This window comes from Anas acuta, chromosome 4 (genome assembly GCF_963932015.1).
Source record: "Anas acuta chromosome 4, bAnaAcu1.1, whole genome shotgun sequence".
Taxonomy (NCBI): domain Eukaryota; kingdom Metazoa; phylum Chordata; class Aves; order Anseriformes; family Anatidae; genus Anas; species Anas acuta.
In genome coordinates this window covers 67,499,961-67,525,728 of record NC_088982.1, presented here as the reverse complement: position 1 = coordinate 67,525,728, position 25,768 = coordinate 67,499,961, and the positions used below count along the sequence as shown (strand labels likewise).

The 25,768-nt window shown below is 42.0% G+C and overlaps 1 protein-coding gene across 5 annotated transcripts in view; it reads right to left on the bottom strand.

Annotated features, from left to right (window-relative positions):
* Positions 1–25,768, bottom strand: part of BMPR1B (bone morphogenetic protein receptor type 1B) — a 259,932-nt gene that overhangs the window by 64,034 nt on the left and 170,130 nt on the right. Inside the window, exon 1 of one of the 5 annotated variants that reach the window (XM_068681769.1) lies at positions 18,203–18,441. The exons of the other annotated variants lie outside the window; for them this stretch is intronic. The gene's annotated coding sequence lies outside the window, so the exon portion shown is untranslated. Of the gene's footprint in view, positions 1–18,202; positions 18,442–25,768 lie in introns of those variants that run through there. 5 annotated transcript variants of the gene reach the window in all.

The window sequence follows — 25,768 nt, the reverse complement described above, 5'->3', positions numbered from 1 at the left end:
GACACGCCCAAATTCTTCACTCCGAGGGTGGCGAGGCACTGGCACAGGTTGCCCAGAGAAGCTGTGGATGCCCCATTGGAGCTAGATGGTCCTTAAAGGTCCCTTCCAACCCAAATTATCCTGTGATTCTATGTTAAATGGATATATCTAGTAGTACAGCTTAAGAATGAAGGATCTATTTCCAGTCCCTTATCACCTGGAACAAGACAAACTATTTATCTCCTTTCCAAAAACAAAACCAACCAACCAAACAAAAAGAAAACAGAAAATGCTGTTTCACTTGATGAGAAATTCTAAAGAATTACATCACCTTGGTAGTGGAAAATAATAGGAACACGACTCATTTTCAGTGACTTTCTCCTTGAGTGGGACCACAGGACCAGAAACACTCAGGAAACTCAGCTATGGTATCATCAAGAACCATTCCTCCTGCTGCAAGCTTGCAATTTCTCAACACCTGTTGCTTCTGCCTATCCTTTTCTTGCCTGTTGCAGCCATCCTCCTTCACATGTGCTTGAGAGAAGCTGTGCATGTGCACCACACACTTTCATATCTCCAAGTTTCAAGTTCATAAACTGTGTGATTTACAATAATCATACAAATTCAAAGGAACTATTGTTATCATTTGGATGCAGTCAAGCAGTGCTGCAAATTATTATTTTTTATTTTCTTCAGCCTGACCCCAAGCTCCCTTATACATAAAAACTGCAGCAATTACTGACAACAGTAACAATGCACATTGATGACAGCTCCATCCGAGACACTTCTGACATACCAGAAACTCAGCAAGAACAAGTCCAAAGAATAAGCAGTAATAATCTGCCACACAAATACAACACAGAGAACAACTGACTCAATCAATAACCTGCAGCAATAGACAGTGGGTCACAGACTAAATCAAGCCATCAGTATAATATTGTATGAGAAAGCAGTTACTATCTCAGGAAGCATCGATAGGCTGCTCTGTGTAAGACTGGACAAACAAGCCTCCTGCTCAAGGCTGGAAAAGCCTCTTCAGGAGCAGCATCTTCCTTTGGGCAGCATCGCTCAAGGAGGACAGCAACTTGTGAAAAAAGTCCAGAGCAACAAGCCCCATCACAAATGGGAAAACAATGAACTGTGAGAAAAGACTAAAATGACGGGGCTTGTTTAGTCTAGAGACAAGGGCCAAGCTCTGAAGTAAGGAAAAGGTCTTTATGAAGCAAGATGAAACACGTTTTTATTCCACATGCAATAGCACAAGATGAGAACTAACAGCTGAAGTTACACAACGGAGATCTCAGACATTCTCAAAGTGAGGTTTTATTTGTAAGCGTAACTAAGAATGGGAACAGACTGTCTACAGAGGTACCAGAATCAATGCCTGCTCCCATTTTAAAATATGTTTAGACAAATATGTCAGAAATAGTTTAACTACAGTTGTGCCTGCCTTCAGGTACAGGGACATAGAAGACAACTCAAACTCCCTTCCAGACTCACCTTCTGTCAGTCTGTGTAAGTTTACCCGAAAATGCAAAGTCAAGACTCATCCACGCCTTCTAATTTTCAGAGCATCAACACTTCTTATAGACTTTCACTTTTCTATTTCAGAACATTTTAAATTCTAATCTGACTTACTGAACAAAAGAAAAAATAATCTAAAAATAAAATGTTTCAAGATAATATTTACAAAATATGTATCAGGATGACTCTAGTAGTTAGCTCTCCGCCAAACCAAAAGGTCCTTCCTCCACAGAGCTCTAATCAAGAAAACTTGTGTTGCCATTACTGAGTAGACATTAGAAAGTAAGTAAGACTTTGGATCAAATACAGGATCAGTCTTGTTAACAGTCTGATATCATGACTGTTGTCACCAGAGAGAAGAAAAGAAAAAAGAAAAAGACAGTTGCTGTTGTAGAAATGCTAAGACACTCAGGGGATACAGTTTTTTGAAGAGACACAGAAGCTTTGGAAATAATGAGACTACAGCATTTTCTCTTCCTTAACTCTGGAGAGTCAGAATTTGCAGCAAGCTCTGGGCTAAATTAAAATATTTTGTTTTTATTACACACTGAACCTGATTTTGCAGCACATTTCTTTGGTCACGATAGCTTAATATCAGAGGACCAATGCAACATTAAAAACCACACTGTGGCTCTATCGATGTTTTCTAATCTCCGCCGAGATTACTTTTAATAAGGGCAAGAAAGCATCTTTTTCAAGTAAAATAATCCATAACACATTTGTCTCCAGACCTTTAATTATTTAATGCAATTTAACTATGGAGATGCTGCTCAGTTCCATCTATATAATCATTGTTATTTTGTTCTTGCTTTTCCAAAAGACTGATCAATAGCTTGAAAGAAAGACTGACTTAATTTATATATATATATATATATATAGAGAGAGAGAGAGAGAGAGAGAGAGAGAGCTTTCAAAGGACTCAAAATGAAGTTACAACAAACAACATAATTTTGGGGTTTTGCCCACATTCAACATACATAATTTTTGCAAGTGGTAGCTTCTGCCAGTTGGGACTTGGCTGTCTGAACAGTAACATTTTCCTTTCTAAAGCTCTTTCTTTACGCACTGCTGGAGAGCTTTGCCTTTACCATAGAATTGCCACGTATGCACACACAAGTGAGTTGTTAATTTATAGGGAAAGGTGGGCAGCAATATTTTCAGCCTAGAGCCAATGTAGACAATAAATAGTCAACGAAACAATGGCCGGGCACAAGAAAGAAGATGGAGAGCATGTTAAAAAGAGTCAGCTCTGCTGGACTGAAACTGCCAAGTGACACCATTGGTTTACTAACAATAATACTATATACGTGTAGTGTAGATCTGTAACAGGCAAAAGAATGTTTTCAAGAAAGGGAAGAAAAATGCTCTTTGAAAGAGTTCCTTCATGTCTGTTCTCAGGGGTTTAAGGAAACAGACAACACGCACTTGCAGAAATCTCTTGAAATTCTTTACAGTATGTGCCCAGGACGTTTCCAAAGAGGCAGCTCCAGACACTGGGACGTGCTGCACAGCAAGGCCATTGCACTCATCATCCTGCCTCGGGAAGCACACACAGGTGTTTGGAAGGAATGCTCTCTGAAACCTGCCTTTTTGTTATTATTGTTTTGGAGCCTTTCTGAAAAGAGAGCCCTGACAACAGGGCTGAGCTTTGTTTGGAGAACGCAGTCCTCGTTCTCCCAGCTGCTGACAGGAAAAGGCCTAAGTGAAAAATTCCTTTCTCAGAGTCAAGGGATGAAAGTTGGTAGAGAAGAGCAAATATCTTCCCTGTGCTGCAAAGTTAAAACACCTGACAGCTGACTGTTAACAACAGCAGAAATACTTTTTATTTTTTTCCATTATACAACATATAGCACAGCAACAACAACAAAAAAATCTCTGCCAGGTGGTATTAGGTATTATAGGGATACAAAAAGTATCCACATAATAACCTGATCCTGTGAAACAGAGGTTCTCCCTCCTACAGAAATGAATTGTGTAGAGGATGCTATGGCTGTAACCCACGCAGTGACTCATAACTCAAGACCAACCAGGCATATGCCATTCTGGTGCTATGCTGGGCATCATTTTAAACATTTCCCCAAAAACCTACAGAGCTTGGATGCATGCACTGCCATGACCTTTGCTTTCCATTAGTCCTACACCACTGACAGTATGAGTGCAAGGAAAAGACTTTTGCAAAAGTGTATCATATAGCTTGATTTTTTCCTTAACAGATGCATGCAGACCTAGAGACTGACAAATATCTTTAAATATTATAGGCTTGTAGTAAAAATAATTTAAAACAGGCCAAAAAAAAAAAAATACAAAACAACTGCAGGTGAAACTGATAAGCCTGACAAGGAACAGAAGTGAGCTGAGAAACCAGAGCACTAGAAACTATATAAACTTGCTCGAAGGAGGGGAATGGGCTGTGGACAACAAAGTGGGAAAGGGAGGAGCTGGGTGAGAAGGGGAAAAATTTGTCATGCCTCTGTGCAGGTTGGTGTGGTGCTGAGGTTTGCTGAATCACATAGCTCTGCTGTAGAAAATCTGCAAGGCCCTGGTAAAACGTCCTGTCTCTTCCCAGAACAAGAGAGAGAGAGATTTGTGACCTATTATTTGTGCCACTTACTCTGTTCACTCAAGGGAGAAGTTGCGTGCAGTGGATGTGCTTGGGTGTCGTGCTGCATCATGCTTTGGCACAATGGGTCTATGCACTACATGATGGGACTGCTGTTTTCAATTTGCTTCTTTTGAGAGTCCAAACTACAAATAAAACCATGTTATACTACAAGAACACTTTAAAAAATCACCAGCTGAACCACCCACCCACACAGGAGATGCTATAGTAACAGTCTTGCAAGTTTGTTTCATAAGGGATAATTATTCTTGCCTGCAGAATCTTTTTTTTTTTTCCAGAAATGTATAAGGTAATGAACGCAAGTAGCAAAAAAAGGAAAGAAAAATAATAATAATAAAAGAATGACTTCAGAGCAATGCAGCTAAGTGCCTTGCAGTGTCCTGTTTCCTCCAGCACTACTTGGGTGTGAAACCAGCAGAACTATTCAAGCCACCCTTTGCTCACATGACATCCAGTTCTTTGCTCCAATCTTCTGCATGCTCAACCTAAAAACCCTGGGTCAAATCAGCAAATATCACAAGTACCGCCAACATCAGGAAGGCTTTATTTTAGCTTCAGTAAGTGCCAAAGGATCGAGATCTCAGATCAAGCATGAGGTAGACCGATGGTGTGATCCTGCAAGTGGCTTCAGCCAACATAGGAGCGCGCTGCCATTGAAGGAGAAAGCCCACTCAAAAATTGATTTTCCTTCTGTTGTGGTGAAGCAGTTTTGCAATCACATCACCGATCTGCTTCATCACGTGGTTACCTAAGCACTGGAGAGGGAACAACACTGGGGAGGGATATCCTGCTGCTAGCGTGCCAAGTGAGGCTGCTTTATCTCGACTGGGAAACCACAGCCTTGGTGTTTGCTTCTAACCTGAGCTGTCCTCTGCCTCTACACTCCATCTGCAACGTGGGGTACAGATACCTCTTTGTCTGCCAGGGGGGATTTGTGAAACTGAAGTTAATGAACATTCAGATACCATAATGATGGGTGTCTCATGAAAAAATGCGAGGAAATTAATAATTACAGCCTGAGCGGGGCTTGAATAGCATGCAGTAAATAAGGCGATAGTCACACGTTGAACAATGCAAGGAAAACAAAATACTGAATAGGGGCTCATTAAGCGAGTGCTGCCCATCTTTGGGGCTGAACAAAGCAGGGGTCCAGTGGAAAAGCTAATCTGTTATCATGTAATTAAAGACTGCATAGTAATGCATACGCACAGAGGTCAAACAAAGGTTGCATGCAACATAAACACAGACATTTTGAATACAACTCTACTAATGGTATTTTTATGCCTTTTTTTTTTTTTCTTCTGGTGTAACAGTACATACTTTGAATACAAAGCTTACCAGGTAGCACTTGCTGACTTGCCATTGTTTTAGCTCCATGAGCTGTCTTTCTAAATGCCATGTTGTTCACCTTACACATTTGGGTGCGTTAAGGGTTTGGTCAAATTCTTTAGTCCAGATCAGGCAGGAGACCAACTTAAGACCAGTCTGGAGTACTGAGCTAATGATACACACCTTTTCTCCACTGCACTCCTCCCATTGTCCTTCTGATAAGGCCAGAACATGGTTGCCTTCACAAGTAACTATGAGACCAGGAAGTGACAAAACCCTTTTCCATTTTGTGATGAAAATTTGTTCAATGTGATTTTACATTATGCTGCACTGAAAAAAAAAAAAAACAAACGATGGGCATGTAACATGAAACAAGCTCGTAGTCTAAATGGGCTGCCATAGGGCTACACAAATTTGAAAAGCCATTTAGTCCAGCATGCAGAATAGAAACAGTCTGTTGCTGTTTATATATCTCTATCTACACATATTTCTATGGCCTTTGTCACCAGTGGAGACAGCTGCTCCCAATTACTGTCTCTCGTAAACAGCTCTGTGGAGTCAGATTGTATTATTATTTTCCGTTTTGCAGGAAAGAAGGTGAAACAAGAGAGCAGACCGGATTCACAAAGGTATCTTTGTGCCTCTCACTGAAATCATCTGAATTTGATTCAACCAAAGAATGCCTATGGATCTAGATCTGCAAAACGGATGTCCATCTAAGTGGCATTACATTACTGAGCTGCAGAAAGAACCTAAGATTTCGAAATCCCAATCTGATTTTACATCTCTAAAAGGTCATTAGTAGACTGAACAATAAATTGCATATTCATAAAATCTGGCTGCATCATTTCCTTTGATAAGGTCCTCTCTTCTATTACTACCAAGACGGAACATTAAAAAGGCAAGAGAGATATGGAGAGGAAAACTAAAGAGATTTTTTGATTCCAAATGGTTGCTGTGATGAGTTTGATGCCGCATTCACATGCCATTTCATAGAATCATAGAATCATAGAATATCCTGAGTTGGAAGGGACCCTTAAGGATCATCAAGTCCAACTCTTGACACCGCACAGGTCTACCCAAGTTCAGACCATGTGACTAAGTGCACAGTCCAATCTCTTCTTAAATTCAGTCAGGCTCGGTGCAGTGACCACTTCCCTGGGGAGCCTGTTCCAGTGTGCAACCACTCTCTCTGTGAAGAACCCCTTCCTGATGTCCAGCCTAAACTTCCCCTGCCTCAGCTTAACTCCATTCCCGCGGGTCCTGTCGCTGGTGTTAATGGAGAAAAGGTCTCCTGCCTCTCGACACCCCCTTACGAGGAAGTTGTAGACTGCGATGAGGTCTCCCCTCAGCCTCCTCTTCTCCAGGCTGAACAGGCCCAGTGCCCTCAGCCGTTCCTCGTACGTCTTCCCCTCCAGGCCTTTCACCATCTTCGTAGCCCTCCTCTGGACACTCTCCAACAGTTTCATGTCCTTTTTATACTGTGGTGCCCAGAACTGCACACAGTACTCGAGGTGAGGCCGCACCAGCGCAGAGTAGAGCGGGACAATCACCTCCCTCGACCTACTAGCGATGCCGTGCTTGATGCACCCCAGGACACGGTTGGCCCTCCTGGCTGCCAGGGCACACTGCCGGCTCATATTCAACTTGCTGTCTACCACGACCCCGAGATCCCTCTCTTCTAGGCTGCTCTCCAGCGTCTCATCGCCCAGTCTGTACGTGCAGCCAGGGTTTCCCCGTCCCAGGTGCAGGACCTGGCACTTGCTCTTATTGAACTTCATGCGGTTGGCGATTGCCCAGCTCTCCAACCTATCCAGATCCCTCTGTAAGGCCTTTCCACCCTCAACAGAGTCCACAACTCCTCCAAGTTTGGTGTCATCAGCAAACTTGCTCAAAATACCTTCTATTCCTACTTCCAGATCGTTTATAAAAATATTGAAAAGTACCGGCCCTAAAATGGAGCCTTGAGGGACCCCACTAGTGACCGCCCGCCAGCCTGACGCAGCCCCATTCACCATAACCCTTTGGGCCCTGCCCGTTAGCCAATTGCTCACCCATCGTATGATGTTTTTATTTAGCTGTATGGTGGACATTTTGTCCAGTAGGATCCTATGGGAAACCATGTCAAAAGCCTTTTTTAAAAGGCTTTTTAAGCCTTTTTTTTATTTGTAACTCTACTCCCCAAAAAAACATTGTCCACACACTAGAAACAAAGCACATTGACAAATATGGAGAATATCAAAAGCATCAATGCTTCCATGCAGTAATAATAATAATAATAATAATAATAAACCTTGTAATTTTAGCCAACAGTTTCAGAGGTACAAATTGTCGTAAATCTTTTAGATCTATACAATATAATAAGATTTACACAACATCTTTAGTGAGCTCTTCAAATCCATTTTGATGTCAAGTATAGGAGTTAAACCTAACTACAGGATCACAGAGCTCCTCTAGCTCTTCAAGTCAGGTACAGAAGATGTTTGCTCACTAGCAGAAATGTGCAGTTTGGAGGGAACGGAGAGCAGGACACCAGTCACGGGAATTTTCTCACCAATTCCTGTTTTCTCCAGTTGCCAACAAGCTTCCAATGGCAAGTATGCAGCCCTTCTCCAACGCAGTGCCCATCTAACAACTGTCCACCAAAAAGCATGAAGTAGCTTTCCAGAAACAACGTCGTGTTTATCCTAGGATGTAAAAACCTAAAGGTGCAAGTATTTGTCTTTAGTGGATGCTGGCGTCCGAGGTTGTAAACCTAAGGATTACATCCCCTCCTAGCTCTCCAAACACATAGGAGAAACTACAAACAAGTTTCTTACAGAACTTGCGGAAAAATAGGAGCATCTTCACCTTTTAAAAACAGTGTGTTTTAGAAACAGATTTTCCCTTCTTTTTACATCAGCTCGGCCGTTATTTCTTTTACCTAAAATAAACGTAAAGTCATGTATTTGTTACAAAAGCAACATATCGTTAAGCTGATGTGAACACATTTTGGGTGGTGGAGTGACAGGTTAGCGCACAAGCATGCTTAAGGGAAATGTGCTTGGCAGACGCTTCCTGGGACTGGAAGAAACTTGGTCACAAAGGTTAGGTTTTTATATAAACGACTGTCCAGGCACTTTATGTGCTTCCATAACTTAGTGCCATTTCATTTTATTGGTTTATGAGGTTTAGTTTGTTCTTCTTTGGTGGTATTATTTTGTTACTAAACAAAATGTACATGACCCAAGTGCGTGTCTGTAGAGCTCCGAAGAGACTAGCTCTTTTTCCACCCAAAGTTCTAAGTGATTTATGGAAAAGTTACAACATTATATTAAAAAATAAATAAAAAATCCTATAGTGCGATGACAGTAGATAGTCCATCTTGAATCCTCCCCAGTTCTTATAAAGCACTTCAACTCCCTCTGGCCTGGAGAAAAGTCGGTTTGCGTCAGTTTAAGGCAAGCTTCAAAAAACTGCAAACTTTAAAATTTGCTGCAAACTTTAAAAAAAATTGCTGCAGATCAGGACCACATTATTTCCAGTGGAAGTACTCCACTCACAGAATTTATTCCCCTTATTTCTTTTGATTGCTCTTTATCTTTCTTAATTCCAGTAACAAAAACACCCTTCTCAAACACCTTTTTTTTGTAACATTTCCACCTCCACAGACAGCTGTATCTTTATATATACATATGTTTTGTTGTTGTTGTTGTTGTTGTTGTTGGCTTGCCATTTCTTCCTTTAATTCATAAACATCTTAATGAGTTTTGAGACCACAATCCAAATTTCACACCATACTCCTTATTTTACTTCAAACAGGATGAAAGATTTTAAAAGACACTTGTGTTTAAATTGATGAACACAACACCTAATTCTTATCAATGCCTATAAATACCTGAAGGAAAGGTGCAAAGAGGATGGAGCCAGGCTCTTTTCAGTGGTGCCCAGTGCCAGGACAGTAGGCAGTGGGCTCAGACTGGAGCACAAGAGGTTCCCTGCAAACACCAGGCAGCACTTCTGTGCTGTGTGGATAACCAAGCACTGGCACAGGTTGCCAGAGAGGTTGTGGAGTCTCCTCCTTGGAGATTTTCAAAAGCCATCTGGACGTGGTCCTGGGCATCCTGCTCTGGGTGGCCCTGCTTGAGCCGGGGTTTGGACCAGATGGACCCCAGAGGTCCCTTTCCAGCCTCATTTCTTCTCTGGCTCCGTGACATTCACATCAGAAAATCTCAAGTGTCTATCCCTATCTGCAGTAAGAAACCTCTCTAAACGTCCTTTATTGCAGCTATATCCAGAGTTTTTTCTGACACCCACCCCACCTCCATTTTATTCTTAATTACAACAGATTTGGACAAAATCAGGTATAAAATTAAAAAAAAAATAAAATCATAATTATGGAAGACTTTTTTTCTTTTTAACCTTCCTTCTTTTTACTGATGCCTCCTGGCACATAAACTAGAAGATAAATAGAAAGCAACAAAATTCATAAACCTAAGTACACCTTCAGGCAGCTACTGACAACCAAACTCTTAAGAGTTTGGTTGAAGAAAAGTATGTTTAACAAATAGTGGCATTTATGAGACCTTCCAGGTCTTTGAAAACTGATCAGAAATAATGCTCCTGAAGCCTGAATTTATTCACGAAACTGAAGGCATTAGTGACAGATTCAGATGAAGGCAATGTTATTTCTTCATCTATAGCTGTATTTTCAGCTGGTGGCTTCCCACAGGCAGTTCTCATTCAACAAAATCTATTCGGTGATCCATATTCAAATAAAATATATTTAGCTTCTTAAACAGAAATATTGAGTTCTCATGTCACAACAGAAAGGTTAGTATAACGTGATATTGATTTACTCAAGAGGCATTGGGATTTAAGACTAGAAAAATGGAGCTGAGTTCAGCTTCCAACTGCTAACCTGCTCTGAAAGAATAAATCAGAGCACGTCCCAGGAGCCCCTTGGGTTGCCCCACGAAGGTGGGACACAACAAATCTATCTGTGAGAGGGGAGTACCTCAGGAACAGCCCTTTTCATCAACCCGATGTCAAATACTTCTATTCTGCACAATGATCCTGCACAATCTATGCTGACACATTTTAGTTGGTGAATAAGAGCTTCAGATACCACAAAATAAGTAGCATCTATTCGGGCAGGAGGAAACAAGGCAAACTGTGATAAAGCCAGCAGTGAGGAAAAAGACCACCCCATGTTCACATCTCCCTTTTATTTCTGATAAAAGTGCCTTGCCAAAAGGAAATAACGTTGGCTTACATACACCATTGCAGTATGTATTGGTCTGGGAAGTGCAGGAATTGCTTTTATCCTCATACTCCACACCACATATTTAAACATATATTTAATTTGATTACAACTTATGTCAACATGGAATTGGCTTACTAATCATTACACTTCAGAACGTGATCTCTGTGCTTCTTTTTTAAAGGAAAATCTAGCTGGTTGCTGTAAAAGTTCAGCCTGTAACAAAGTTAGCTCAGCTAGCACAAATCATGGCAACTTCTGCACAGGGTGAACCCCCACACCAGCAAATTGTGCATTTTGAGTTTCTTCAGTTCTGATTCTGATTTGCTAGGGTTCCCTACAGTTTAATCTTTAGTCACTTACTTTTCTCATATGGACATTTAGAAAGTAATAGTAAAAGGGAGGAATCAATACTACTCCTGCTTTATCTTTTTAATAAGCTAAGTCACATATGTAAAAATTCTCTTATTGCTTGGGCTGACCAGACAGAGAGATGTAGGACAGAGCCATCCATTAAAAGCCTTAAATGATACCTAACCCAGGTAAAGAAAGAAACTAAACCCATTTGTTTCTGAAACTACGTACCACATGCTGAATTTCCCAATGCTACTGCATAGTCACCAAGACACACTGTGGCTGGCAAGAACAAGAAATTTGCTAGAAACCTTCTGCAAATGAAACCCAGCTGCTTAAGCACAATCCCAGATGTCTCTTACACTGTGTGGCTTTGATAGATTAAATTGAGCATAAGAAAGAGATGAAATATTTATGAAAATTAAATTTGCAGGATGCATGTCAGTAAGCCTGAAAAACACTTTTTCGAATGAAGACAGGAAACCACATTTTTCACCCAACCAGGTTAGGGTAGGTTACAGCAGCGGTATTCACATGAGCTTCTGAGATGCTTATGTTTCCTGTAGACTGCTCAGCTTTTATTCAAACCACTCATTCCAGAAACAGCGACCACAAATCCTGGCTCTGACACTGGTGTATCAAGCATTTATAAACAACGTACATAAACGAAATACTATGTTTTGCTCATTATCCACTAAAAGGTTTCATATTTTGAAGGCTGGGAAAGAGCTCAGATCACATACAGTGTCCTGTGTAACAACACTGTGCCCTGGACACAGAATATTGCTGGAATGAAAACATCCTCATTAAACATTTAAGGGAATATTTTCAGATATTTAAGCAAATTAATATAGTCTGAAAGAGACACTTTCACACTATTTGTTCATCAAAACTTCACATTTTCCTTGTACTGGCTTCCTAAGAAGAATTGTGAAAGAAAAACTCAATCTGGTGAAAGAGTCACAGCAACAGAAAAATGAATTAAGATAATGTTTAGAAGCTATAGAAGCACAAAATACCCCCTCCCCCCTTTTTCCAGTGATACACATCTTGCATGAAACCCCCCAAACCAGCAAACATCTCCCTGCATGGTCCAGATCTTGCCTGTCCCAGCAGATCTGTTACCACAATAGCACGTGCTACCAGTGAGTAGGATGAGGTTTTCATTTCCTAGCCATTCCTACCTTTCATCACTTTGGAAGCAAATATCTTAGAGAGGGTGGTGCTTTCTTTCACATGCTCTTCTCTCTCCTTTTGGGGTTGAGAAGCCCGGAAGAGGATTTTAGGGAGTTAATCCTTCTGATAGTTTAGCACTCAATTATTTCAAAATCCTGCTCAGTACAAATACCCATTCACATCAGGAATTGTGACTTACTGCAAACAGATGTCGTCTTCTTAGCAAAGCAAAACCAATACACAACAGTAACATTTTTTTTCTGTGGATTAATAATAACAGAGCTGTGGTTCTCTGTGTTGCTCACTGAGTATGAAACCCCTGGCTTCAGCAAACCAGAGACAAATCCAACTCTTCCCGCTTTCCTTGTGCTACTTGAATACCTCCTGCCAACATTACAAGGACACAGGATGAGCCACAACACTGGAAACATCCCAAAAGGGATCTGCAATTTACCTGAAGAAGCACAGCAAGCAATGCTTCCCAAACTCTCTTTTGAAAGAGTAGCACAAATATTCTATTTTCTTTTCATGGGATGTTTATACACTAGGAAGTGAGGATCTTTTATGTGCTAAGCTAATTTAAGGCCAGATTTCAGCAGAGGAATGACGAGTTCTACTTACATTAACACAGTGTCTGAAGCAACAGTCTAAAAATCTGCTGATAGAAAATATTAGGCAGTATCTTCTTACTGTCAGTTTGCAGCATAAAATACTGAAAAATAGGAGAGTTGCAAAGAGAAGTTTGTAGACTGATAGGACTGACTTTCTTTTAATCCCTGGTCTTGATAAGCAAAATGATATGCCAGTGCTATTATTTTTTTCAGAGTTAAGCCTCCACGTCTGCCAAGTACTCGAGGAAGAGAGCAGTCCTGACAGTCTCAAAAGGACCTTCTCCATTTAAAATCCTGCAGGTGTTTGGAGGGACCTGCTGGGCAAACACTTCATGGTTACTTTGGTTAATAAATGACACATCTTGTTTTGGTCCACTTAAATATTCTGCATCCTAGCTACGAATCTGGGACAAATGGCATCCAAAAATTGTAAGAGGGAAGCATTTGCCAAACTGCAAAACAAGCCTGGCCTTCAATCCCAGTATCTTTGTCAAGGCCAGATAGCTGAGGACCAGACGCTCCGGGACTGATAAACTCCTGTTCAGAACAAGTGGGTGCAAAGTATGCTGTGTGTGTCCTGGGTTGAACCGCAGCTCCTCGGAACACAAGGAAAGAGGGAAAAAAGGAAGGAAGACCCAAATACTGCTATCTTCCCTGCAGGTGTGATGCTGAGGAGATCGGATTTCGAGTGTCTGCGATGCTCACCACAGGTCACTTTTATTGCTGATTAATAGCGAGAGATTAATAGCTGGGGATACCACATAATAGCCGCAGTAAAAAACTCCTGAGCACACTGTCATGGTTATGCATTTAACAGCTGTGTTCATACTCGCAGTGCATTTTGCCATATGGCAACCGGGATCAGCTTACACTTAAAAAAATGACTTTAGATGCGTGCTAAGCAACGGTACTGCACCCCTACCCCTAAAGCAATGCAGCCTTCACGCTGCATCCTTCAGCTTCGCACCAGCCAAATGACAGCTCGTATCTTCCAAGCACAAAAAGAAATTTAGCTGCAAGGTTTGGAGCATTAAGAGCCCATGGATGAGCACCAAATATTGCAGTCGGGAGGCAGCAGCCTGGCTCTTTGCCAGGTGACAACTAGACCAGCAGGTGAACACGATTTTTTTTTTTTTTTTGGATTAAACTGAAGTGCAGTGCTGCCTGCTAAATCCCTTGAGCAGCGAACTGTGTGACAAGTAATTACGCCGAGGAATTTTGTTACATCAGGTTTATGTATTCACCAGATTGCAGCTATAATTAACAGTTGTGACTACTCAGAGTCCCTGTGGCTCTGGATCTGCTGATTGTAAAGGCTGATGTGTCACTCTGCGCGCCGCATGAGGCTGAAGCACACCAACAGAGAGCACTACAGGCATAAGCATCATCCTGCTCATCTAAGAAACAGCAGGCTCCCGCACAGTTTTCTCCAACTTTCTCTCCCCATTTGTCCATAGACGTTACCCTCTCACATTCAGAAAGGTTTCCCTGTGGTTTCCTTTTAGCAGTTTAGGGCCAGCCTGTGACCCGCTGGGCAAATGCTTGTCTGCACCAAGGACAGTATGGGACAGTGGAGAGGATCCTGTGTACATCCTAAAAGGGAAAAATGAGGGGACCAGGACTCCATCCATGTAAAGCTCCATTTGTACAGTATCTTAAGGCTTGCACATTATCCCACATACAGAATTGATTCAGCTATACAATGCCACAAGGAAGTGATTTGCTGAAAACTCAGCTTCCCCTGCTGCATCTATCTTTTTTTGGATCAGATTATTATTTTTATTTTTTGATCAGACCATAATCTTTGTTCAGATTATGGGGCAGAAGAGACTTTTCCAAAAAAAAAAATAATAATCATTTTTTAAAAAGCTGTTTTGGCAAGGGGAGCCCTCGTCACCTGTTTCCTCAATAGCACAACCTTCCCATTCGCATCATTAAGCTTAGTAAGCACTTTTTCTCAATCCTGAATACAAGATCTGTGGTTCCATCTGACCTTCCTCCATTGGTAGGATGACCCTTTGGCCTCAAGTTTAGGGGAAAAAAAAAAAAAAAAAAAAAAAGATTAAATCCAGCCAAAAATACCCAACAAATATCTAGAAGTTAAAAAAGATTAGTAATTGCTGACATAGGTAAAACAAATGAAGTCACAGGTTTGGGGTGGGAAGGGAGCTCTCTCCATCCAAAGATGGGGCAGTGACTTGTCACCAAAACGGAAGGATGTAGCATCAAGCAGATTTCAGCAGGGGGTTGCCCTGGGTGGTCTTACGTCATGTTTCCACTAATGATTTAGGCATTGGAAGCAGGTTTGCTTACAGAAACTTCAGTGACTACTGGGCTGAAAAGAACTGGAGGATAGTTCTCAAGAAATTGGACAAGTGAGCAGAAAAACCTGGTGTGCCATTCAGCCAGGATAGCACAACACGCAGGCAGTATAACGTAACACGTGCACATGCGATGGCACAAATAAAGAAACAATTTGCCAAACGACCCTCTGCTGAAAAAGGATCTGCAAATTACCAAGGCTTACAAGCTGGACACAAGGAAATGATGTCAGGCCACCGTGAAAAAGGCAAACACTGCGCTGGGGCACGCAAACAGAGACACAGCCCAACAAGCAACCCTCCTGTGCTTGCCAGCCCCGAGGCAGTGCAAGATCCCGCGCTCAGCCCTGGGTTCTGCATGTGTAGGTTTCCCTGTTTCCCTACACCCAGCGCAGATACCAACATCAGCTGCAGTTCTACCCTCAGTGCGGAACCACCAGCATCTCCACGGGTTATTTCCAGACAAAAGATAGGCTCCACAGCCTAATCATCTCCCTACCATGACCACCTTGTGCGGAAACAGGAACTTCGAAGGGAAGGAGTGGAGGCATCTGCTAAGCAAATTGAAGTTAGAATTAATGCTGCTTTAGAAAACCTTGCACTTGGCCTGAGGCACGGACTGAATTACTTAAAGGACCTCTTAATTCGATTTTAAGCATGCTTTTCATAACAATTGGCCTTGAAACTGCCTAGAGCAATGGGACTCTGACCCATAACCCAAATGGCAGGAGGAAGCCAAGTGTTACAGCCATGTGAATGAAAAATAAATAAATACATTAGCAATATCATTTAACAGCACAAGGTTTTGCAAGTTTTTTTTCTCTAGGATTTTATCTCCTAAAATTATCTGAAAGCATGCAGCTTCAGTTGCTATCACTTTGCCTCTCTTTCATTGCTGAGAGGACTTGTGGCCAGCATCTACCCCTGTCCAGCCCCTAGGAGGAGGGCATGGAGCTGGTGAGAGCACTGCAGGAGGAAACCTCGCTGTCTCCCCAGCACCAGCCCCTCTCTGCAGAGCCATGCTGGCAAACAAGAAGCATGCAGTCCTCAGAAAGGCAAAAATCCCTGTGCTGGTTACATTTTCAAAAGTTTGTACAAGCGCTCAAAAATCAAGTCAAGATTTGACTCCTGACTGATGGGAAGTTAGGAGCACATTTCCAGTGCAAACTGAGCTCCTGAGCAGCTGGATTTCAAACCCTGCTCTTGGGAATCTCCTACTGACACTTGCAGCTACAGTGTTGGTAAGACATAACATAGAGGATCTTGTCTTTTGGAGTAACCATTGAATGCTGATCTGTGCATTGAGAATTCAGCAGAGATACAAAAATCTTAGTTTCTTCCAGGCAGGAGGAGAAGTTTTCTGTGCACATCCTCCAGCAACCCACTGCATTTCTTTTACAGATCTTCACCATGCCCTCACAGATGCTCGTATGTCAGAATACATCTGACTGCCTTCAGGGTCAGGCATCACACGGAAATTCCTGGTGTCTTTAAGAGCACATATTTCATATATATACATATATGTGTGTGTGCGTGGCGTGGATGACTCTAAGAAGCCACTTGTTTGTCAAGGGATGACATGAAAAAAACTGTCAGACCGCTTACCCACCAAAATTTTAAAAGGGAATGGAGAAGCTAATAAAACTCATAAACGTTTATGGCCAGCTCCTGGTTTCGGGGGAGCTGTGCACAGCCCCAGCTGCACTCCCTGCTTCGGCAGCAGAGGGTGCTGATGGAGTAGCGAGGGGTCCCTGCAAGAACATCCACTGCCCCTCAGGTGGGACAGCAATTGGGTCACTCAGCCAGTACCACTTAGGATGAACAGAAGCAGGGAGGGGGTTTCCAGTAGGTTTGAAATATCACTGAGAGCTTGCACGATCTGCTCGTGCTGTGCAGAACAGGGCAGCGTGCTCACTTCTGCGCCTCCTACACAAGCTTCAGGAGTGGAGGCTGAAAATGGGTGAGACACTCAGTCAAGAATCAGCCACAGAACATCACTCTCAGTGGTTAAAGAACTGAAAATCAACCAAGGATGGCAGGTTTGAACCCGAATGTCAGCACTGACTCTCAGTACAGACTCCTGCAGCCCCGAATCCTGCTCCCAGCAGCTCCTGGAGCCCAGCTGCTCCCACGGCCACCCTGGCTGCTTCCTCCCACAGGGAAGCCTGCTGGACAGATGGGCTGCACCGGGGCACTGCTGGTTCACGTCGTATCAGGAAGCCAGAGTAAAGTCATCTGAAGCACCAGCAAAGCTCATGCTGGATACTGAAGGATTGTAGGTGAGGTCACGGAAAGTTTAACTGTTTAGCAAATGCAGCTGACTAATTAACGGAGGGAAAAAAAAAAAAAAAACAACTTGCTTGTACATTTTCCTTTTCAGATGCAATACTCAGCTTAACTGCTTCCTGATGAAAACATCCAAGCCAAGCCATCAAACGTCTCATTAAATTATGTGTGACTTTTTGAAAGATGCTACGTTTAACAAAAAAAAAGTCTCTCCAAAGAGCAGTTTCCTCCTCCCAGCGAACGTATACGTGAATGAAGCACACCTCTATCAGCAGTTTGCAAAGCACAGAAAACATGCCATCTCGGAGGCTGCCTAGTGAACTTGTTTCCAAAGGTGGCTGCTGTAAATACGTTCATAAGAGTTGAGTCTCCAGAATAAAGCCACTATGATTGCGCCGTCAATCAAAATCCCGCCTTATTACCGTCTGTTTACTGCTAAGAAGTGCCCCCTTTTCCTACTAGCTAAGTCAATTTTTTTTGCTTCCCGATGGGTAAATATGGCATTCTCGGTCATAATTAGCGTGATGCTTTCCTGCTCGGACGGCAGCGCGAACAAGTTGGCTCTTCCCACTGCACACAACGCCTGTTGGTCTTACAGCCCGTCCTCCAGGAGCGGAGCGAACAAAAAAAGAACCCCGGCTGCTGACAGAGGTGACGAGAGAAACTTTTCCCGAGCTTTCCGCGGGAAGATTCAATTCCTAGCTTCCCCCTCCCTGCACCCCCACGGCCCCAAGGGACCCCCCCCGGACCCCGCACCTACCTGCAGCCTCACGCCGGGGAAGCCCCGGCCCCGTCGCGATCGGGGGTCGCGACCGTGCTGCTGCGCCGGGGCTCTGGGCAGCCGGGAGGGAGGAGGAGGAGGAGGAGGAGGAGGAGGGAGAAAAGGAGGAGGAGGAGGAGGGCGAGGCAGCCTCTCGGCGGCTCTGCCCCGGGCGGCGGAGCGAGGACCCGCTCAGGCGCTGCCATCCATCCGCGCAGCGCCGCCGGAGCCCCCGCGCCCCTCGCGTTGCCTCGGGAAAATTGAGTTTTCAGTCTCTCAACTCTTGCTGTGAAAGAGCCCGCAGTGTGACCCAGCTCCTCACCCCTCAACGAGTGCTCGCAGCAGCACAGGGATGTGCCCCAGGCTCCCCAGCAAAAGGCACGTGGTGCCCCAAAACACCGCACGCAGCACTACGACCTACGATGGGGCGGATGGATGGGCACGCTAGGATAGACACTGCCACCGAGCAAAAAGGAGGAGCAGGGACATCACTCACTTGACATTTGCAAATGAACTCCATACCGATATGTAGTAATTTTTAACAAAAAACACTCATTTTTGCTCTAAATGGGTGAGAATAGTGGATTTATTCACTTGTTTTTTACTATGCATGCTCAGCTTGGTACTGGTGCCATGCTCCCGTAGCTACCGGGAGCCTGGCAGCCAAATTCTTGGGGAGATCCCCATCCTGGATGATGCTCAGCAAAATGGAAACAACCTCTTGCAGCAGCTGCCTGTCACTTGTCGTGCAATATGTAGTAATAGCAAGGCAAAATTCAATTTTACATAACTAAGAGTTGTCTGCCCGAAGTGTTCATCAGCCTTGCCCAGCCATTGTGAGCATGGCGAGCATTACTCTTGCCTTCTGAGTGATGTGGGGTATTCATTATCTCTTTCCTCATCCTCTCGTTTAAAACTCCATTGCTGGGTTGATTGATACACCGTTTGGCATTTACAAACATACATCTCTATGCACAGAAATGGAATACATCATTTACTGGAATATAATTTTTCTGTCTCTTGTGTTTTCATTAGAATATGTAGCAATAAGTCAACATGTTAGTATCTAACCTATTTATTTTCTAATAGGAGTCCTATTACAGATTTGCTCCACAGCTGGTATCAATTTTCATCAGAAAAATTATCTTAAAGTTCATATTTAATGTAAATGCTGCGTTCAAAAAAAGAATGCTTGATGTGTCCTTCCCAAGCTCCCATGTAAGCACAACAAAACCCTTAGAGTAATGTCTTAGCATGTGATAACACCATTTAAAATGGTGATGACACCATCTATTACTAAAACAAAAAATCCCCAACCGCCTCATGCCATACATCTTTCATCAAAAGCTACAGAGCAGATCTTTCCGCATACACCTAGCGTAGGATGCCACTCCTTCAGCTTATCAACCTTATATTATCAACCTTTCAGACTGCAAAATGCACCAATATAATTATTTCGATATTATCATAGAATTATTATTATATTACACCCGGGATAGATACCACAAAGCCCAGTTGTGAATATACATGACTAGATAAATTCAGAGCTGCAAATGTCTGAATTTGGAAGGCTGTCATTAAAAGTATGGGGAATCTAACCAGGATGCTTTTAGGATGGTACAAAAAAAGCAGGCTAATGCAAACCTAAGCGTTTAAAAATCAGTATTTGATTCAAGTTTGTATCTGTCCAGAGAACTAAGTAACAAGAGTGCAGCAGTGAGGTCAAAGCTTTTGATAGAAAGAGCCTCAAACACATCTGTAAAGCTGAACCATGGCTGAGAAACTGAAGCCAACATGTGTTGGGACAGCCAGGGTTAACTGGCCTGTTCCACTGAAGGAAATCAGAGATCTGGAAGGAGGAATACAAAAATTAACAAAAGTACAGCACCTCGTAGAAGCAACTGGATTTCATCAAGCTCTTTTTCAGCACTAACCAGCGGTGCCTAATAGATATTTGTTAGGGTGCTGATGGCAGGAGGACTCTTTCAGACAGTCAATGATGTATTTGCTTAAATTACATTTCATTGCATATTCATACAAGATACATGGCTATCAAGTTGCATTTCTCCTTGGGGCAGTGGTCAAAAAGAAAGAATAAATTACTTTAAGATATGTCTTGATTGCTTTTGAGGAAAAAAAAAAAAAAAAGAGAGAGAGAGAAAAAGCATTATATGTGTGTTTGAGGCACAGTAGTCATGGATGGGAGGACACATGAGGTTTCCCTCCCATCCAAAACTCGAGTGTTTCTGACCTTAATGTGTATAATACTGCCCCACTCAGCTGAGCAAAGATGTGGTACCTCAGTTATGGGAAGCAAAGGAAAGAGAGGGACTGCAGAGAGACATTTTGCTCATGTTCTTCTGATGCCTTCAGAGCTCAAGGTGTGAGCTGCAACTAAGCAATGTTTTTTATTGTACATTTATAACAAGGGGCAGAGTAATTCTGTTGGTATTAGAGCACAAAGCAATATAAATAAATAAATGAGGCAAGCAATAATGTGTTATAATTACAAGACTTTTAGACGGGCTGTTAGTGTTCATGGAGCTTCCCCTCAGTCCTGGGGAATAATTCAGCATTATAACATTTATTCTTTGCATAGGATACAAGCAAAAGTACTGCAAATTATTGTACTGATAGGGATGTTGTATTTCCAAAACTGGAAGGAAAAATTTCAAGATATCATAAATGTGGAAAAGATATTCCCACATCATAGGGGGTGACATCATTGTTTCCATAGTTGTTAATGTCATCAATGATGTAACTGTATCTTTGATTTCTTCCTGCTAATTATGCTATTTTTTTAATATATTCTGTGTTCTGCAAAAGCTCTTTGCCCATTAAAATACTTTTCTAAGCCAAAGCACAAATAAAGTCTAAATTAACAACATTTCACTGCTGTTGCTTCCCTCCCCCCCCCCCCAGTTCAGACAACAATCCAGCATTTAAACTACAGTACGTAATAGCCGCAAATGGAAGGCTCTCCCTTCATATGAAACCTGCTTACTGATGCTTTCTTCACAAAAGCTGGCAGAAACAAGTTCTTTAAGACACTATTCGCTAATATTTTCACTTGCTTTGTGCTGAAACATAGCATCCCTATTCACAGAGCACAAACTCAAAAAGAACAAAAAGATGCTTTCACTCCACTTTGAAAAATTGGGGCATTCAAACCCAGGGGTAGGACGACAACAAAAGCCCTGACATGCTTAGAAATCTCTGAAAAGACTCTTAAAAAGATGCTGGAGAAGCGAGTTGAACATCTTTTGCCCAAGTTTCTTCCCTCCCATTCCACTTGCGGGGCACTCCACGATGCTGGGCAGCAGCAGCCCCAGTGCACGGGGACACCATCGCCTTGCAAACAGCCCCCATCCCCCTGTGGCGTGGCTCAAGGAGCCCTGTAGTATTCCAGGCATGTTTTCTCTCCTGGTTACTTTTTTTTTTTTTTTTTTTTTTTTGTGGTGATGTTTTTTTGTTTTGTTTTGCAGAGATCTGCCAAAGTTTGCCCTCTGCTCTGTCACCTCCCCCCAGTTTGGAAAGGGTAAAATGGAAGCAAGAAGGGAGAAAATCCCATAGCTTGTCCAAAGCATGCAAGGATGATTTGTGTTCTCACTTATGGGGTATGACTGTCACTGTTGATCTGCTTTCAGGCCTAGATTACATGTGATAAGGGCTGACCTTATTTGAGTATTCACACATTATGCACTCATGGAGAGCACGCTGGACACAAAAGTCCCTCAGATGTTCTGGGCATCAATCACGCTCACAGCGTGGAGGCTGCCAAACTTTTCTTCCATTTAGCTTGGGAGAGGAGAGAGTAGTCCAAGACAGACTTAATAAAGTTTAAAGCTGTGCCACAGTATATTTGGGGTCCATTGTCTTCTAAAAGTGTGCTTTTCAACAAATTCTCTGCAGTTACCATGGACAACAATTCGTCTTTAACAAATTTGGTGGGGGAAGATGAGGTGGTGGGGAGGAGGGAAGGTAAACAAAGGGCTTGCCAGCTCATTAAAAAAATAAATAAATGAAATAAATCTATTTTATTCCTCACGTATTTACAAACAAACAAACAAACAAACAAAAAAGTCATTTTTTAAAAATAATTCCTAAAAATGGAGTCATTTCAAAACACATGAAGGTAAATCTCAGCCTTAGGAATACATGAACCTATTGTTCATCACACATAATCTTATGCAAATACTTTTAGATATTTTTCACATATTTTTTTTTATTCTTTTTACAATGGATTATAAGCATAGCTAACCACTGAAACGCCTAATCTGTTGTGATGACTGACACCTCTGTTTAAGCTTTCCTGATTTCATGAGAATTACAACTAGTTTGCTAAACCTTCTGTTTCAGTCCGCACGTTTATTTTAAATTATGACATGCAGTCAGTAGGAAATCAGAGCACACAGCAGATGATGCATGTGCTGTTCTAAAATGTACTTAAGAGCAGGGCCCAACTTAATTTATAAAGTCTAAATTCTCAGGGAGTATCATCCTTACAGACAAAGCAGACTGTAAGCATTTATGTAAACAAATAGCCCTTCCCCCCCATCATATCTAGCTCTCTCAGACATGATTTATTTCCCATATCTGTAGACAGCATGAAATGACTCTTCAAACAAGGTATGATTTGCTTTGCTTGTACATGCTTGTTAACTCTGAAACCTACTTACACCATGGAAACGTACTTTCTTCTACAGCTGACAACTCCAGCAGTAATACTACAGGCATTTTTTGAAGGGCTGGAAATAAATAGCAAATGCATCCATCAGCCAAAAGGATGCTCTGAACAGTTAAGTGTGTTCTCTCTTTTTCAGTTTTAGATGCTGTCATTGATGGAGTGCAGGTTAAGAGATCTCGATGTTCATGGTATAATGTATTTCATGATGGGAATGCTCTATGGCTTATCCAAAGTCTCCCCCCCCCCTTTTTCCCCCCTCCTAACTTAAAACTATTTCTCAGTTATGCGTCAAAAGGGACTGATCCTTGAGAAAAGGAAGGAACAGCACACTGCCAAGAGAGGTGAAGAGACCTTTGGATTAAACCGGGGGAGAAATATTTTTCTCTTGAGACTTCAGTACTTTACTCTGAAGGAGGTGGTTTTCAGACACAAAAAAGATCTAGTATCTTCCAACAGAAGGGATAATATCCGAGGTGACAGCATGAAAAAATCTACTACCAGCTTCTCCAAATTTCCTCTTAAGCCATTCTCAGCAGTAGGTTGGACACTTTCAGGAGGTGTGTTTCCTAATGATGACCTGCTGTGGCTGTGCGTCAAGTGTTGCAACACATTATTTTTAAAATATGAACACCAAACCACCAATCTCACCATAAATTGGGGTCAGGGTATGGTTAATGCTAACCAAGTACTGAGATTTCAATCCATGTTCTGCCTATAAAGCTGAGCTAAGTCTTAAAGCAAAGCAGTCAATACAAAGTTTGTGGCTAGTGGCATTTGGATCAAAGTTTTAAAAAACAATCTTCCTTTCTTAGTAATTGGTCCTACACAGCCTAATATGTGGTGGTGTTGTTTTTTTTGTTTGTATTTTTGGGGGAAGGGTAAAGATAAGTCTATTATTTTAAGCCTTTTACTATAAGCTTTAGTATATGCTTTTAATCTTTGGATGAAAATAAAGGTCATTTTTGTTTTTGTTGTGTTTTTTTTCTCCTTTTACCAATATGAGCATACACACAAAGATACACATATAGGTGCCAACCCCATTAAAAGTTCATTTCTCTGTTTGAAATGCATTACCACATTATAGAATAAAGGCACATTTTACAAACAAGCTGGATTAAAATCTAAATGTGCAAGGGAAGAATGCACCTTCACCTTTACTAAAGCTCCTTGCTAGACCAACTATACTTCAATAAGGAGCCAGCATCGTAAAAGGAAAGCATCTATTAATGAAAGTTAAAGGAGTTTGGATGCATCTGACTAAACTAGAAACAATTACGTATAGTGTTTTGTCATACTCTGCCTAATCTTACAAGGAGAACTTGCACAGAAGGACTTTGCACTTTGCTGCACCTAAAAGTTACGGTTTTGTAGGTAGACCTGTTTGGAAGTTTTTTTTGGAAATGTGTTGTTGTTATTGTTGTTGTTTTGTTGATGTTTTTTTTTTGTTGTTGTTGTTGGAAATGCATTTTTTGGAAACATTTATTGGAAATGTTGAATTAATCTGAATCAAAGCTTCTCAAATAATGTCATTCCATTTAGTTTCTACTTTACTTATGACTTTTATAACAGACACTGGGTTAAGAAACACAACCCTGAAAACAAGAGGTATGGAAACAGGTCTGTCCTCCTCCACCCCAAGCACTATATACTACTTCCAGGGTGCTCATCATGACCTTGGCCTTTAAATATTATTATCCTCCCCATGCACCCTAAAGTCTGGGTGGGAGCCCTCACAAACTGGAAGCCGAACACCTGAGCACAGCATCACAGTACATTCACCTCCATTATCTAGCTTCTGATCTAGAGTAGGCCAGTGTCCAGATGTCTCAGACAGTGGCAAAACAAAAACTCACCTAGCTACAAAAGTTAAAGGCATCCCCAAAAGGTCATAGACCACAGCAGTCTCTGAACGGACATGCTGGATCAGGCCAACAGCTTGGTTAGTCCGTATTCCTGTCTCCAATAAAAGGAATTTGCTTTTTATTATATTTTAAACGCATCGCTTTTTAATTTAATTGGGATGTCTCCTGTCTTTTATTATGTAAAAGGTTAAATGGAGGAATCCAATTTGCCTTTTTTTTTTTTTTACATGTATTATTTTATTTTCCTCCTTCTGTCTCCTCTTATCAAAGTCCTCTCTAGCGTGCCCCCAGATTTTAAATTCCTCTCTCCTGAGGAAGATGGTTCATCTAGCGTTTTAGTCACTCACCTATTCCTGCTGCACCTTTTTATAAGCTGGAGTGGTCAGATACAAACATCCTAGAGAGGATGTGGCACTGAGCGACGCAGCCACTTTCAGAAGCCAGCTCTATCTGTTTGGCATCGAATGCTTTGTTTGCTTTTCTCACCTCAAAGCAGAAGATTTCATTGACTTTATCAGGAAGATAGGAAGGATATTTTTTGTACTCGGAGTTAATTTAGCACAGACGAAGTATACCAGGATTTCATATTTGACAACATGCAACTGTCAAAGATACTTTAACCCACCTAGTCATATCACTTCAGCAAACGTCTCTCAGCTTTTCTCGATTCTTTCTGATCTAAACTGATTTAGGTAATTACTTTGTCCTTCTCTGAAGTCACTCTTTCCTCCAAAGCTTAATATATCCAAAAACAATTTCCAGAAGTTGCTTATCACTGCCTTCCTGGTTAACACAGCAGAGCACCATGCCTCCAAAATCCTCCCCAATTCTCCTTCCCCTCTAAACATACTACAGAATAAGGCTGCAAGACCACAGAATGCGAAGAGCAATGGCGGATGATGATTAGGCATAATGGTTGGGTACAGAGAGGAGGAGAGGTCTGGAACTACCCTAATGCACCTCAAATAACTCTTTTAAAATCATTCACATAGTTTTCTCAGGACTTTACTTTTCCTC